This window comes from Pseudopipra pipra, chromosome 1, assembly GCF_036250125.1.
Source record: "Pseudopipra pipra isolate bDixPip1 chromosome 1, bDixPip1.hap1, whole genome shotgun sequence".
Lineage (NCBI taxonomy): Eukaryota > Metazoa > Chordata > Aves > Passeriformes > Pipridae > Pseudopipra > Pseudopipra pipra.
Window position 1 is genome coordinate 27,864,848 of NC_087549.1, and position 14,670 is coordinate 27,879,517.

Sequence of the window (14,670 nt, forward strand, 5' to 3'; positions counted from 1 at the left end):
TTTGTTCCAGCTAAATTTCTGCCTATTTGAAATGTACTTAACAGCCCCCAGTATTGTGCATACTCTTTATGATTAATAAACACAATACACTAAGATTCTTCCATTCTATAATATATTCTGCATATTGAAAATAACATTCAGAAAAATATATCCGTCAGGAGAAAATTATTCAAGGTCTCCAAATCAGAAAATCACACTGCATTTTCAGTTGATATAAGTCTTTAAAGTGAAAATAAGCAAGAAAAACTAAACTTCAAGAAAATTCCTGGGTCGTGGAGACTCTTAGTAAATATTTTATAAAAGTTATTACTGTCTAGGCAGAAAGCTGATGTAAGGGTTGCATACCAGTAGTTACAATAATAATCAATATGACAATTTTGGCATGGAAACATAAAATTGACTGCAACAAAATCAATAACAGCATGAATCATCGTGTCCTGTTATGGTAATTATGCTTCTAACTTTAACCATTAGTACCTGCATAAGATATAAGTTGAAACAGATCCTTTATAGTTGTCATTAGCAGTTAAGTGCCAATAACTAATTATCAACCTTTCCTAAAAGTGCTAGGTGTTTTATTAATGCACTGCATTGGTAGGTTACATGAGTACATAAAAAGGTCATTCTCTTTTAATTTTTTTTTTCATAACTTTAAATTTCATAAGTCTTAATAATGAGTTGCCATTTATTTATAGCTATAAGCAGCTTGTACAAAAAGGTTGTTATCCATTTTAGCTTATTCTGTTCTTCAGTTCTTTGTCAGCTTCAGACAAGTTATCATACAAGAAACTTTTCAAACAGCCTTTTCCAAAAACCCCACATACACCAGTGATAAGGTGGAGACAGATGCGGACAAACAAGTAATTTATAGAGATTTATGTTCCTCTCTCTATATTTAATATTTGAGTAAAATGATCTAAGGGGAAAAAAAATCTCTGAAAATCCTAGCTAATATAAAACTTGCACTGGCGCTGTATAATGTATTCACTCATCTGCTGAAAGAGATATCCCATAATCTCATCATTTGTTACTTTGAATATGCTACAGTTCAAAAGGCACATTGCCCCATGGTTTTTCCTGGTGTTTAGCCAGAAGTCAGTGTATGCAAAAAAAATATTTTATGTATTATCATAAGTATAATCAGATATGTTTAAAAACATCATCATTTACTTCGGTAAAGGATTATAATTATGCTTTGAGACAGTACTGGTAATCTGAAGCAAACTTTGTCTTGCAGATATTTTTTCTCTCTTTTTTTTTTATTATTATTATTATTATCTATTTAAATTGACAGGTAACAGTTGCCTGTTTTCCTCTACTTAAAGAACAGTGTGTTTGGTCTATAAGTACTCATGCTCTACCTTCCAGAGACCTACTGTGTGGTGCAAGTGGCCGAGTTGAAAAAGAACAAAAGGTCAGCTCTAAGGAGCAGATGATGAAATATTTGGAGACAAGTAAGTATACAGCAGTGCAGCAAAAAATTATCTAGAAGTTATCCTGGCCCACAAACTGCATATAGGTCAAACAGTGGCAACATTCTATTGTTTCAAGAGAAATCAGTGACACTATGACTGGTTTAAAGAAATGTTTTATAAGGAATAGAGAACATTCTGCTAGATGTTGGTAAAGCTTCATCCATGAGAGGAATCCAAGTATGCCAAAATAAAAATTGGAAGGATCTAGGAGGTTAATACTAAGCACAGGTATGTGAAATTATTCTTCTTCTTTTCATTAAGATTATAAAACATGATCTGGGAAGAAAAATTGAAGAAACTGGAAATGACCACTCTGAAGGAGATGAAGTAGCTACAGGAAAGCAGTCTTCCAGCATGTTAAATTTTATTATTACATCAAAATAATAATCAATTGTTCTTTATGTCCACTAGGAACAAGAAAATTTCTAATTTGCAAATTAGAAGAGGCTTTCTGGCCATAAAAATAACGAAATGTTCTACCAAAATTACACTTCATGTTTTTAAAAATATTTATATAAATCTGACATGGAGGACAAAAAAACATTCAATTTAACTTTGCAAGTAAAGGAAATGAAAACAAGAAGGATCTAAAATAATAAGCCATGTCAAGTTTGTGACTGGAGGCATGCTTGTAGACTCTGAAAAATACACAGGATCTACAGCTACAGAACACTGAGCATCTATATGATGAAATAGATCAGCAATGGCATTGGCACTAGAAATTTTTATAAAAATTCTTGTAATTGAGAGAGTCTGACACAAAGTGCTAGGTGTATCTGCAAAAAAGCATATTATTGAGTAGTTCTTTTAGTATATTGGAGTGAAAAAAAGTCTATAAATATTTTATAATTTGTTCCAAATCATCAACATCTGTATGTCTTGTTTGCTATGAAAATACCCCCCAAAAATCTGTTAGTTAGTGTGATAAGTGTATACACAAAAAAGTATAAAGGACAGTCTTTTTTTGTTTATATAGTTAAACTGAGTGGTATCCAAAAAATTCTTGAAGCTCTTGAAGCAAATAAAATCCTAATATGCTATGAAGACATTATCTTTCAAGTAGGTATTTGCAAAGAGTAACCTTTTTCCATACCTGTAATTATCTTACTCTAAACTGATTGTTGTTGACATATGTAATTAATGCTTACAAAAGGACAAACCAGGAATTAAGGCAGGCAACCATTATTTGAAGTGTAATATTTGACAGATTAAGGTTGCTGTAATGAATGCTTATTGTGTTTTAAAACAGCATGACAACTAGAAGAAGAATCTTTGAAAAGCTGGTTCAATGGAAAAAAATTATTTATATCTAATAAAAAATAATACTGAAGAGGCTAAGCCCCACAAGTTAATTTTTAGTTCTTATCTAAGAATTAATTGGACACTGTATGAACATGTCTCTTTTCCAACACACGCTTCTCTATTTGTTTAAATTGTGCTTCACCAGGACATGACCAATACTTACTAAAGTTGATACTGAACCCCCTCAAGATTTGAGCCCCTCAAGATTTGAAGCAAACTTTGCAATTTGTTTTTTAGTTATTATTAGTAGCTCTAGCTAGACAGTTAGGATTAAGCAATTCCATCGTGAATGTGGCACACTTGGCTAATCTTTGGTTTTCAGGGAAAGGGAACACAATCACAAAATGAATGGACTGTCTGGATGAGAGCCACCAGGAGTGAAGTCAGCAGAACTGAGCAGTAACTGGGGGAAAGGTAATTCCAGCAGTGGGAGATCATGACCACTGACTCACTGAGCACCTACTCAAAACGGACTCCAGACTCAAACAGAGGGAAGAAATGAGCATGTGGACCAATTAGCACGAGGAGCGAGAGATACAACTAGCAAATAGGGGGTTGAACACTAATTAATAAAAAAGTTATAATGCATAAATAGTGTAAAGTTTTGATGACTGGGGAACCAGCTTTTTGTGGGTTACCACCAAGTTCCCTACTTTTTGCACACTATAATAAAAAATAGGAAGTACCTCACCTTGGTTTGTGAATTGGCACTGCATCAGGTAATGAGCCCATGTTCAGGACAACAAAATCAGTGAAAGGCCTTTTTTTACTGAAAGGGATTTATATTCACACTCCTAGTACACTTCTGGCTGCATAGAAAATTATGGTGTGCTTCGTTATCTGATTTTTGCTTGTTTCATTCATACCCTACCTCTTATTTCCAGGGCTTTTCTTTTGGCTGGGATTCTGAGAATCTCAAAGAAGATACTTTAAACAGACAAGAAGTTCATTCATATCACCATTCTTCTGTGCTCCTAAATAATAATAGTAGAAGAAAAAACTAACAAAGAAATATATGGATTTTTCCTTAAAATTACATATATGCAATAGAATGGCCAGCCAAGAGGAAAAGTGAAAACCACTTCATACTGTATATCTTTAAAGGAGGAAAGAAAACCAATGAAAAGGATAAGCATATTGTGTTAATGACTGATAAACACTTCTGACTATTAGCAGCAAACACAATTACAAAAATAATTGGTTTAATGAAAACTGTTTCAGATCATTGATATATACAAATAGTACATAAATTTGCATATACTGCTAAGATCTACCCTCTCTGTCCGTAAGCACAGGAGTTTTGTTCAAGCTCACGCCTGGAGATGCAGACTTGCCTTCAGTTAAGTTGAAGGTGTACTTGAGCCCAGACCTGTCTCCTGATGTCCTGGTTTGTGGCTTTCCTGGATAGATTTTGCACCTGTGCTGTAAATTGTCTTATCTTTCTTCCTGAAGGGGCCCATGCCATACCTACTCTCAACTCCCAGCTCAACCTCCCCCACAGATCAGCTGCCCTCTTGGGGCTTCCTGGCACATGGACTGTAGGTGCCTTTTAAAAACTGTAAAGATCAGATTAGTATTGTTTGCCATCACTTTACACCCATATCAATGAACTTTCTACACAAATACTGCTGTGTATCTCAGCTTCTTTTAAAATCCACAGAGAGATGTGGCTTCACAAGAAAGCAAGTTTTCGGATGTGAATAGAATGGAAACGAGCTGAAATAGCTGCTGCATGATGGTCGTGTCACAGCAGTCCCATGCAGGTACTCACTGAATTTGTTTAGTAACTAGAAGCTTCACAGCTCACAGTTGGTTTATCATAGCATGGAGATAGAGTTCTTCATGATACTTTAAAATCAGAGAACAGAGAATTGTTGAGGTTGGAAGGGACCTCTTGAGATCATCTAGTATACCCCCTTGCTCAGTCTGGGTCATCCAGACAGTTTGCCCAGGTCCACATCCTGATGGCTTTTAAATATATGCAAGGAAACTCCATAACGTCTCTGGGCAACCTGTGACAGTGTTTAACAACGTTCAAAGTATAAAAGGTTTTTTCTTGTGTTCAGATGGAATTTCACATTTCTCAGTTTGTGCCACCTCTCTTGTCTTGTCTGTGGACACCTCTCAGAAGAGTCTGGTATGAATGGAGCATGCTGCCTGTCTCTGAGGTAATATGAATGGGAGAATTTTTTTGAAAGAATGCCAGGTAGAAGTGCTGGCGGCATGACAGGTGTTCGTTTTCATAAGCAGAGACTAAGAAAGGAAATTCATTTATCTTCAAATTGATTTTTCTTATGTTGCTGGTTAAACAAAACAAAACAAACACCCTCCCCCTCAAAAAACCCCCCAAAGCAAACAAATAAAACAAAATCCAAAGCACCAAAAAAACCAAACCCTAAGCCAAAACCCAAAACCTGCAACATATTGTCAAGAAGTTTGGATATTAGTTGGACTCCACAGAAACAAGTTGTTAAAAAATCAGTGAGTATAATACACAAAAAAATAGTCCTGTGCTAAGTAAAAAAGATCAGATGTATGAAATAGTCTGGTGGGTTTATAGTTTTGAGTATCATTATCAATGTTGGAACTTGATTTATCAAACAACTGTCTATAAGGCAACACTAAAAATACAATACCCAACAGAAGTATTTCTTTAAGCCACTTACCTACTGTGAAACTAAAAATCTCCAAATGATAACTATTAAAGTGGAAAGATTAATTATATAAGCCTCCCTTATTCATGCTGTTTTTTCTTCACCGTTTAAGACTGTGCTAATTTATTATGTAGCACTGATCTGATACAGTATCTCTGATGCTACTGCAAGCTCCATGCTGTTCTTTCTTAATAGACCTTGGAAGCATCTCCATGGGTATTCAGCTGAGCTTTCTCAGCATAACGAAGGACAGGGCTTTAAAAGCCAAAAATCAGTTTTTCTCTGCAGCATCATATTTTTAGAACAGCTCAGTGCATGGTAACTGGGTTAAAGTTAATGCTGTTTAAGCAGCATTAATGGTATGTTGTGGAGCCCTCTGAGCAGCAGATGCTGAGCAGCACTGAGGTTGGACTGGAATAGCCTCAGGATCACCTGTATAAAAGTGCTAATTCTGCTGTCCCTGCATTTTTTGTTGAGCAGATTGGACAGGGGAATGAGATTTTTCTTTTTATTTTGACACTTCAGTGTTCTCCTCTCACCTGGCAAGCAACATATGGAATTGCATTAAATGTAGATAATTAAAAGCTGTTTGACTGTATGAGTAGTTTTTATTTTTCTCTTTCCAAAATACAGAAACAAACATTTATATTCATGACTATAGAAATATTTATGGTTTCAAACATGACAAGCTGGACAGTTTAATCCTTTCATGGAATTCAGTTTTGAAAACAAGATCTTCCAAACATATCCATTGCAATAGCTAAAAGTACAACAGGGTACCATTCTCAGTAAACTTTGGGGTTTTTTTTCCCCCCTGAGATTTATTTCTTAACTAGGAAAATGCATTTTTGATGCATGCACATAAAAGAAAAAGCAGCTAATATACTCCAGTAAATAAATAGGATGTTACATTCTATCAGAATAAGGTATATTTAGCATGAGAACAATTTCTTCTTGATCAGAACCAAAGCAGATCTCTAATTAGCTGTACCCGTAGAAAAGTAATGGGGAAAAAAAGTTTAGGATTAAAGAATAAAAAAAAACACAACACATTATGATTTTGCTGTTATAATTCTCTCTGATTTTTTTTTCTTTTCCATTCTGCTCTTCCTCAGTATTAAATCTTTGCAAAACATGCCCAAATTGCAAATAGATGTTTGCCTTGTAGCTTTCTAAAAATCCCATTGAGCAAAGAAATTTATTTGAATATTTAAAATTCAATAGTTTGAGGAGTTAAAAGGGTATTATTTAGTTTTTCAAGCACAGACTAAAGAATATTAATTTACTGAGTCTAATAAATGTTGAAGTCTTCTGCTTTTAGAGGACTATTTTTACCTTAAATAAAAGATAGCATGATTTTCCAGAAGCTATGGAGTTAATAGTAACTATCATACTGAGAAAAGCTACTCACCAATAAATCCACTTTTGCAATTAAAACGAGATGTACATGAAGTCACCCTTGCAGAGCTATCTAATCTATGTATGCATCCACTATCAGAGACAGGAATTCTGGGGTAGATTTGAAATTAAACTATGCAACACTAGAAGACATTTACTACACCATGGGCTTGCCATGTTGTCAGTCCATGAATCCTGACATTTCCAAGGATACAAAATATCATCTTTGAAATGCTCTTGGTAAATGGAGGGAGGCAATGTTACCCTGCTACTGCCTGTACCACTGGAGTCTCCAGGAACTGTTTGTTCTTGGCTGTTCCTGACATTTTTTTAAGCACTCCTGCTATTGTCACTTCTGTGTGATTCCTGAATGGCAATAGGGAGAGCAGAGAGTCATTCAATTCTCAAACCTTTATCCATGCACTAGAATATAGCTCTTTTAAGGCTCAGAAAAAAAAAAAAAAAGGTTGATTATCAGGTTAAGATGATTTGAGACTGGCTGTAATTAATGTTGGATCTTTATTAAGTAACCCATTTATTTGTCCATTTTAAGCTGGTAGTTTTGAAGAACTTCAATACAGTTAAAGGAACTACTGGCATTTTCCTTTGGATAATACAAAGCATCTCAGACCAGCATTTAGACATAACCTACTGTTCAACTTTGCAGAAGATCGCTTTGTGTGTGGTATCATTGCATCGAGAAATTAATTGTGTAGCAGGTTATTTTTGGAAATCAATGTGTTCACTATATGTCTTTCTAGAAAGAACTTATTGAGCCATAGCAGTAAAATGATCAAATGTTCATCCACATCCACCAGCTGTTAGTTTGAATTTTTCTAAACTCCCCTTGTCTCTAGGTTTGGTTTTTTTTCAGAGCTGGTGTTTAGTACAAATAGACTTATTACATTCATCCTTTAGATCCAATGGCTTTTGGACAGCCTAATGATAATGTCTTACTTGTCGTGAAATCTCTGGGTATTGACCATAAATGATGCTTTGGATGCTCTGTGTACCTGGGAGAACAAATGACTGCCACAAGTCATTTTGGTCTATAGTTAGGGTTTGCAAGAGGATTATAATGACAGTGCACTGGCTATTGTATTATACATCCTCAAACTACTACAAGACCTGGCTGTGCAAGTCACATGAGTACTATCAAGTAAATCTTGCACTCTTCCAATTTTCTGATTCTATTACTATTTAATTTTAAGTTTCCACAGTTTTTCTTTTTCTTTGTCAGACTTCAGTGCCATCAGGTTTTTGCATTCTCTGTGTTCTATCAACAGAATTTGTTAGCAGATTAGCATACACTTTTGAAAAATCAACACACATTTAGAGTTTCTTCTGGAGAAGCTTAACTTTCAGTTTCTTCAAAGATACGATTTTAAGATGATGTTTCTCTATTTCTACTAGTTAGAATAATGATTCTTTTGACATAAAAAGGAAACAGGTAATGTAGTGGCAATATTTACTAAATTCATTTTTTTCCATGTCTCACATTCAGTTATCTTTATTTGAATGTAAGTTCAATATTTATGGAATATTGTGTTCATATTAAAGAAGGACTAGATGAAGAAATTAAACCACTAGAGTTATTCACTGGAAGCATCTTCACTTCTGTTGCTGTAGGTAAATGGAAATGGCCAAATATTTTTATTCTAAACACTGCTGAATTCAATCTAGTAAATTTTTCATATGAAATCTGATTTCAAACAATGAAACAAACTCTAGATTTTTTTAAATTATAAAATTGTGCGTACATGGGAGTTACGCATCCTGGCTTACACATCCTATTTGAATAGGAATACTTCAAAAAATGTTGAATTTTGGTCACACAAACATGAAGTTAGAATGAAATATGAATCCTTACTTGTTTTGGTAGCAAAAATACTTCAGGAAAAAGTCCAACTCAACACGAAAAAATATCATTACTCAAGGAGTTTCAAAATCGTGAATTTATTGATATTATCTTTTGACTGATTTCAGAATATTAGGCAAAATATTAGTGAGTGATAACTAGAAGGTAGCACGTCTTTCAAGCACTAGATTCAGGCATGCTGTCTTCCAAGTTTGTTATTTTTTGGAATGGTGATTAATACAGAAAACAATATTTTAGTAGCAATGCAATATTTACTAAGTAATGCATAGATGATCTTGCAAGTTGTATTAGAAGAAAAATCATATATCTGTGTAAGTTAATCATAGGCTGATATATTTGTTGAGAGTAAACATGATGTACAGATTTTCTGACTACAGTTAAGATATTCTTATTTCCAAGTCTTATTTGTGAAAAATTATTTTCAGTAAAGATTTTCAAAAATTATTTGTTTTTTCCTATTTTCCCTGCGCTTTTCTTCTCCACTGACTTTTATTAATATGCTGTCTTGGTTTAGTAACCTTTGAGCTTTAATTTGAGACTGATTGCTAAGCAAATCTTCTCATTTCTCTTGCCTACAGATACAATAGAAGCCTTGAACACCATTGCTCTGTTCTCATATTAAACAGCTGTGAGTACCATGGCAGAGCAGTTTCTCAGGTAATAAAGACATACTCTTGAGTACTGGACTCTTTGGCCTGTATTGGGGAAAGAGTTAGAAAATGTATTAGAGTCAGACAGAGCCCTGTTAATGTGCTGTGTTTTTCTGATCATCTTTCAAAAAGAATTGTAAGAAGTACATTGAATGCCCGATAAAATTGTCAGTGGTCACTGGAAGGCATGAATTCAAGGCTAGGTTGGATGGGGCTCTGAGAACCTGGTCCAGTTGAAGGTGTCCCTGCACACAGCAGGGATGTTGGAGCCAGATGATCTTCAAAGTCCCCTTCCAACCCAAACCATTCTATGGTCCTGTGATTAATTATGTGTAAACAGTTACGCAGCGGTAAAACTTCTTTCCTATATTAACATCAAATACTTCATTAAGACCCGAGAAAAACTGTTTTCTGAATGGGTCTATGATTCATTTCCATTATGATGATAAAATTGGAAAAGGGTTTTTTTTAGATTTTAACAACACAGAAAATAGTTAGTAATACCTATTTATAAATATGGAATGTCCATCCTTATGTTGATGCTGAGATAGATAGGCTACTCTTATGCATGGTGTTAGTATTATTATGGGTGCTGCCTTTTACACCAAGCCTTTTGTTTTATAAAGCAAGTTCAATAAGGCCAAATAATGGGAATTTGCATCAAGTATGCTGAACAATTCATTAAGGAATACAGTCTCTCAGAAAACCTATAAATGTAATATCAAGATTTTCATAAAAAAAGATCAGATCTCCTAGTTTGAAACTGTTTCTATTCTCAGTTTTTACTAAATTTTTATTCAAGATAGACTCTCAATAACACTTATAAAGAGCCAATTAAAGACAAATAATTTTGGTTTTGTCATAACAAAACACAGTTTTTAGATACCATCCTCCACAGTCCATTATTTAACCAGCTTCACCAGTGATGTATAATGTTTGTTACTAAGAATGTTGACATTTGGTTGATTTTATTTCTGCGAGAGAGAAATCCCTAGAGCTTGTTGTTGTGAACAAAAACCTTTTTAGTTTGACTGTTGGAGGCTATATTCAGTAAAGAATAGTGTAGAAGAAAAAGGAAAAAAGATCCCTGCTCTCATTTGGGATGCTGAGAAGTCTTCAGTAATTTCTTGGAGGATGAGTCAGCATAACAGCTTCCCCCAAATTAATTTTATATTGCTACACCACCGTTGTACCCTATACAATGACACGAACTAGTTCAGTTCAGTGGGGTTAATTTATTTATCCAAATCACACAGCTGCTCCACCATTTTGTGCTCAGAGTAAGACAGCAAGAGCTGCTTAAACACTTGAATTTGTCCCTGATTAGCTATCTTGGAAACTAATTAAGTAATCAATAAACAGAACAAGTACAAGTCAATGGCATCTCTGATAAGCATGCATGATCTTAAATGTAAAGCAACATAGTTGTCAGCAATTACAAGGAAAGCTACACCATCCTAAGGTTCATTAAGATACACTTGTACAGCTATTAAATGTCCATCTACTAATAGATTTTGTACAATACGTGAGACAAGGGTGTGGGACTGTCTTTAGCATCACTAGTATATAAAATAAGTTTCACTTGATCATCTAGAAGAAATATCAGGTAGTTGCACATTTTTATAAATATATATATATATATTTATAAAATAAATATAAAAAATTATAACCCCCCCCTTTTTCTTCCGAATAGTTGAACATTCATGTTAAACTAATGTCAGTGGCTCTCAAGGCATGGATTTGATGTACTTAATATGTTGCTATGGAATCATTATATCTTTTTGCATTGCAAAAATTATATGCCTGAATATGAAACAGAACCTGACTGTTTGCAATCTCTGAATAAGTCCTGACATGTGAGTTTGATGATGAGATTTTAAATTATCTGCTTATCTTGAAAACATGTACAGTTGCTATTTTAAGCTAAGTAAAAATGAAGAATTTGTCACAGCACTTAATCTTATCAAGGATGTTATATGTAATTACAGGGCAAAACAAGGAAAAAGCAATCCTGTCCTAATTGCAGCCCTGTTACTAAAATAAAGACAATGATCTTGCTGTACTTTGCCATTCCTCCTGCAGGATCTCACGGTGCTTTCATGAGTCACTCTAGCTGCTGCTTCTTGAGCTCTGGGATTGCTGATTACAGTATCATCTTGCACATACGCATTATCCTTTCCACTGACACTCACCTTATTACTTGATAAGACAGGTTCGGTTTCAACACGACTGTCTTTAAAAAGAGTTAAGGATGCCATAATCACTTGCCTTTGCAATTAAGGTATTTGTGGAAGGGTTCAATGTTATTCTAAATCTGCTCCAGCTTCAGTGTTGGCAGAAGACCCATCAAGTAATTTGAGCTTTTAAAATTCTCATCCTTGCTCTTTATAAATAAAAAATGCAATTTATATATTTGCAGTTCAAAGTTGATGGGGTTTTGCAGGTGCCTAAAACTGTGAAGCACTCAACTGTTTAAAGGAAGAGTGTCCTGTGTTTGTGTTAAAACGTGTTTCACAGCATACAAGAAACGTGTCTTGAGTAAGAGGTGTCATTAACACAAGAAACCTAGCATGTTGTTTTCCTGAATGATTAGCTTCCGAAATTCTGGTCTGGATTTTATGTGTAATACTTCCTTGTATTTTGTACAGAAGTTAAATTGCCATCCCACTGATTAAAAATGGGACACTTCTTTAACAGAGTTAATAAATACATCAGGGTGACAATTCAGCAAGTTAGAGAAGCATGCGATCGATTTAGCAACATGTTCCAGGTTAGCCACATGTCTAATATCTAGGACAATAGGCAAAAACCAGGTCTTGGTTTTTGAAATAGAAGAGGCAATTGTCAGTAGACAAAATGTACTTTTCCACACTGGAATTTGGCCAGCACAGTGAGTGCTTTAAAATGTAACTCTTCCAAAAACTATCTTTTGCTCTTTAATGACTACAAGCAGTTAGAAGGTTGAGTTTACATCTCATCTAAAATCTGGCAGCAAGATCATATGAGCTCTCATCCAAAACTGAAAGTTTCAAATTACCCAAATGTCCTTTTAAGTAATCATATTTAAATAAAAAAATATATAAATACAAATATTAATAATAACAATAATAATACATGTCATATTGCCAAATATTCAGCCTTGAAAACAGTACTATTGCCAAAGTAATGTCATGGTTTATTTTCTATCATTTATGCACAATTATGACTTATAAAAACTCCTCCTTTTGTTATTCATGGTTACTACCCTCCAATATTGTCAAGACATATTGAAATGCAATATTACTATTTCATCACTTGACTTTCAGGACATCAGCTGCAGCTGTTAACACTGTCAGTTGAATGGTGATATTAAACTTTTTTAAATATTTCATTTTTTTTTTTTTTTAATCTAGTGAAATATAAACAATCCACTAAATTAAAAAAAAACAAACCCAAAGCAGAGAAATTCAATCCACGACAACTTGAAAGGTTGTTACTATCAAACTCATTTTTCTTAACCTGCTATTTCTGTTTTTATGTTCTTCCTTTTCTTATTCCAGTCTGTTTCTTGATTTTTCTTCATAGTTTTCTTATTCTTCACTCCTGCTTTTTCTTCCCTGCATCTCTGCATGACATGAGCTCAAGCACTATCCTACAATTGCCTGTGCTATTTGGTTATTAGCACACTCCCTGACATGGCTTTGGTCTTGGCAAACTAGCACTTTCCCAATAATGCTAAACAGGGTTTGAGAGATAATATGAAGGAACCAATCAGTATGGATGAGACCTATTTGATCATGAAACAGTTCTGCTTAGACCAGGTGAATGTCTGGTTCTAGATATGCAAACCCTCCTGTACTGTGTACCTATTGGGCTACAGAGAACTTGGCAGAACTGACAAATCTTCAGGCTACCACAGAGTACAAGGGTAGATTTGTACTCTTTGGTTCCCACCAAACAGACAACTGAATGACAGGGTGTTGACATGGCCCAACAGGACAGAATGGGCAGACAAGCACATTGTTTCACTCTGAACAATATTAAGGGGCAAAATGTTGATGGCTTTGAAACTCCTTTCAGGGCTGTAACTCTGTTTCTGTTAAAAAACTGCTCTTTCTCCCCTAAAAGAAGATCCTTATGAAGCAGTATCACACTTGTAGCCATTTAGGAAGGAATGGCCAGGATTACATTTTCTTTGCAGCCAGACAAAGATTTTAAGTCACATCTCTGTTTTCACAGGAGAGCCTTAGTAATAATCTGTAGGTTGTTCCAGAAGTGGAAAGGTGATGGAAAAGATTTCTTTCCCATTACGAATTCACTCTCCATGCCATAATTAAAGATTTCTTGTGCTAGGAAGAACAAAAAAGGAGAATAACTGCAGTATGCTGGTTAGGACTTCACCTTCAGAATGAAAAACAACAGTCATAACACAAATCCAAGCCTGTCTCAAACAATCCTTAAAACTAGAACAGTAATTCAGATTTGCCCCCCTTGCAAGTGCCTAAGCACTGAGCTAAAAAGTGTCATGGTCACAGGGAAAGATATTCCTCCAATATCTGGGTGCTTGCTTTTTGAACTGCAAGCACATTTTTATCATGTGTATTCACCATACAATCTGTTATTAATTTTAATTATTTTCAGCATTAAAGGCCCATGACACTATTAGCTGACCATTAAAAGTCATCTATAGCTCATTATCAGTGATTAATCACCTGCTGTCTTGTAATTAATGTTTATTAGGGGAACAGCGGTTTAATAGCTGTTCCATATTTTCTGTGCTAATCAAGAAAATTTTAAAGGCAGTTATAGTGGACTCTCAAAAATTCCAAATGGCATTTTTTGACATTGACTTCTATGTCCGAGGAAGTAAACTGTCATTGAGAGGTAAACTTACTAGCTAAAAATGCGTAAAAAGAAATGACACTAGAGACTTATTTTACCATAATAGTCACTGAAGGCTTAATGGACTATTTTCTTTTGCTAAGACTGCTTAAATTTCCAGGTATGTGTCTGGTCATGCCAGGATCAGCTTGCCATACTTGGTTAATAGGCCTGTGACCATTTTTCGGTATTGTGCATTCTCTTTTGTTCCACATCTTCCTGGAAGAAGACACTTTGATAGTGACAGTCTCAATTAAAAATTAGAGTGCTCTTTCACTCACATATTCTTCTACTTTCCTTAGAACCATTCAGTTATTCCTTTTTTTAACATGGAACAATATTTATTTCTGCAAATTTATGCTTTTGGTTGTGTCAGAGATGAAAGGATGAAATAACCACTGAAGTAATGGAATTTAATAACACCTCACAGTATTTGTTTATAGAAGGTAAGC

The 14,670-nt window shown here is 34.7% G+C and overlaps 1 protein-coding gene across 11 annotated transcripts in view; it reads right to left on the reverse strand.

The window, feature by feature from the left end:
• The window catches only part of RALYL (RALY RNA binding protein like), a 406,719-nt gene that overhangs the window by 325,481 nt on the left and 66,568 nt on the right, over positions 1–14,670 (reverse strand). The window contains exon 1 of one of the 11 annotated variants that reach the window (XM_064649721.1): positions 3,649–3,669. The exons of the other annotated variants lie outside the window; for them this stretch is intronic. The gene's annotated coding sequence lies outside the window, so the exon portion shown is untranslated. Of the gene's footprint in view, positions 1–3,648; positions 3,670–14,670 lie in introns of those variants that run through there. 11 annotated transcript variants of the gene reach the window in all.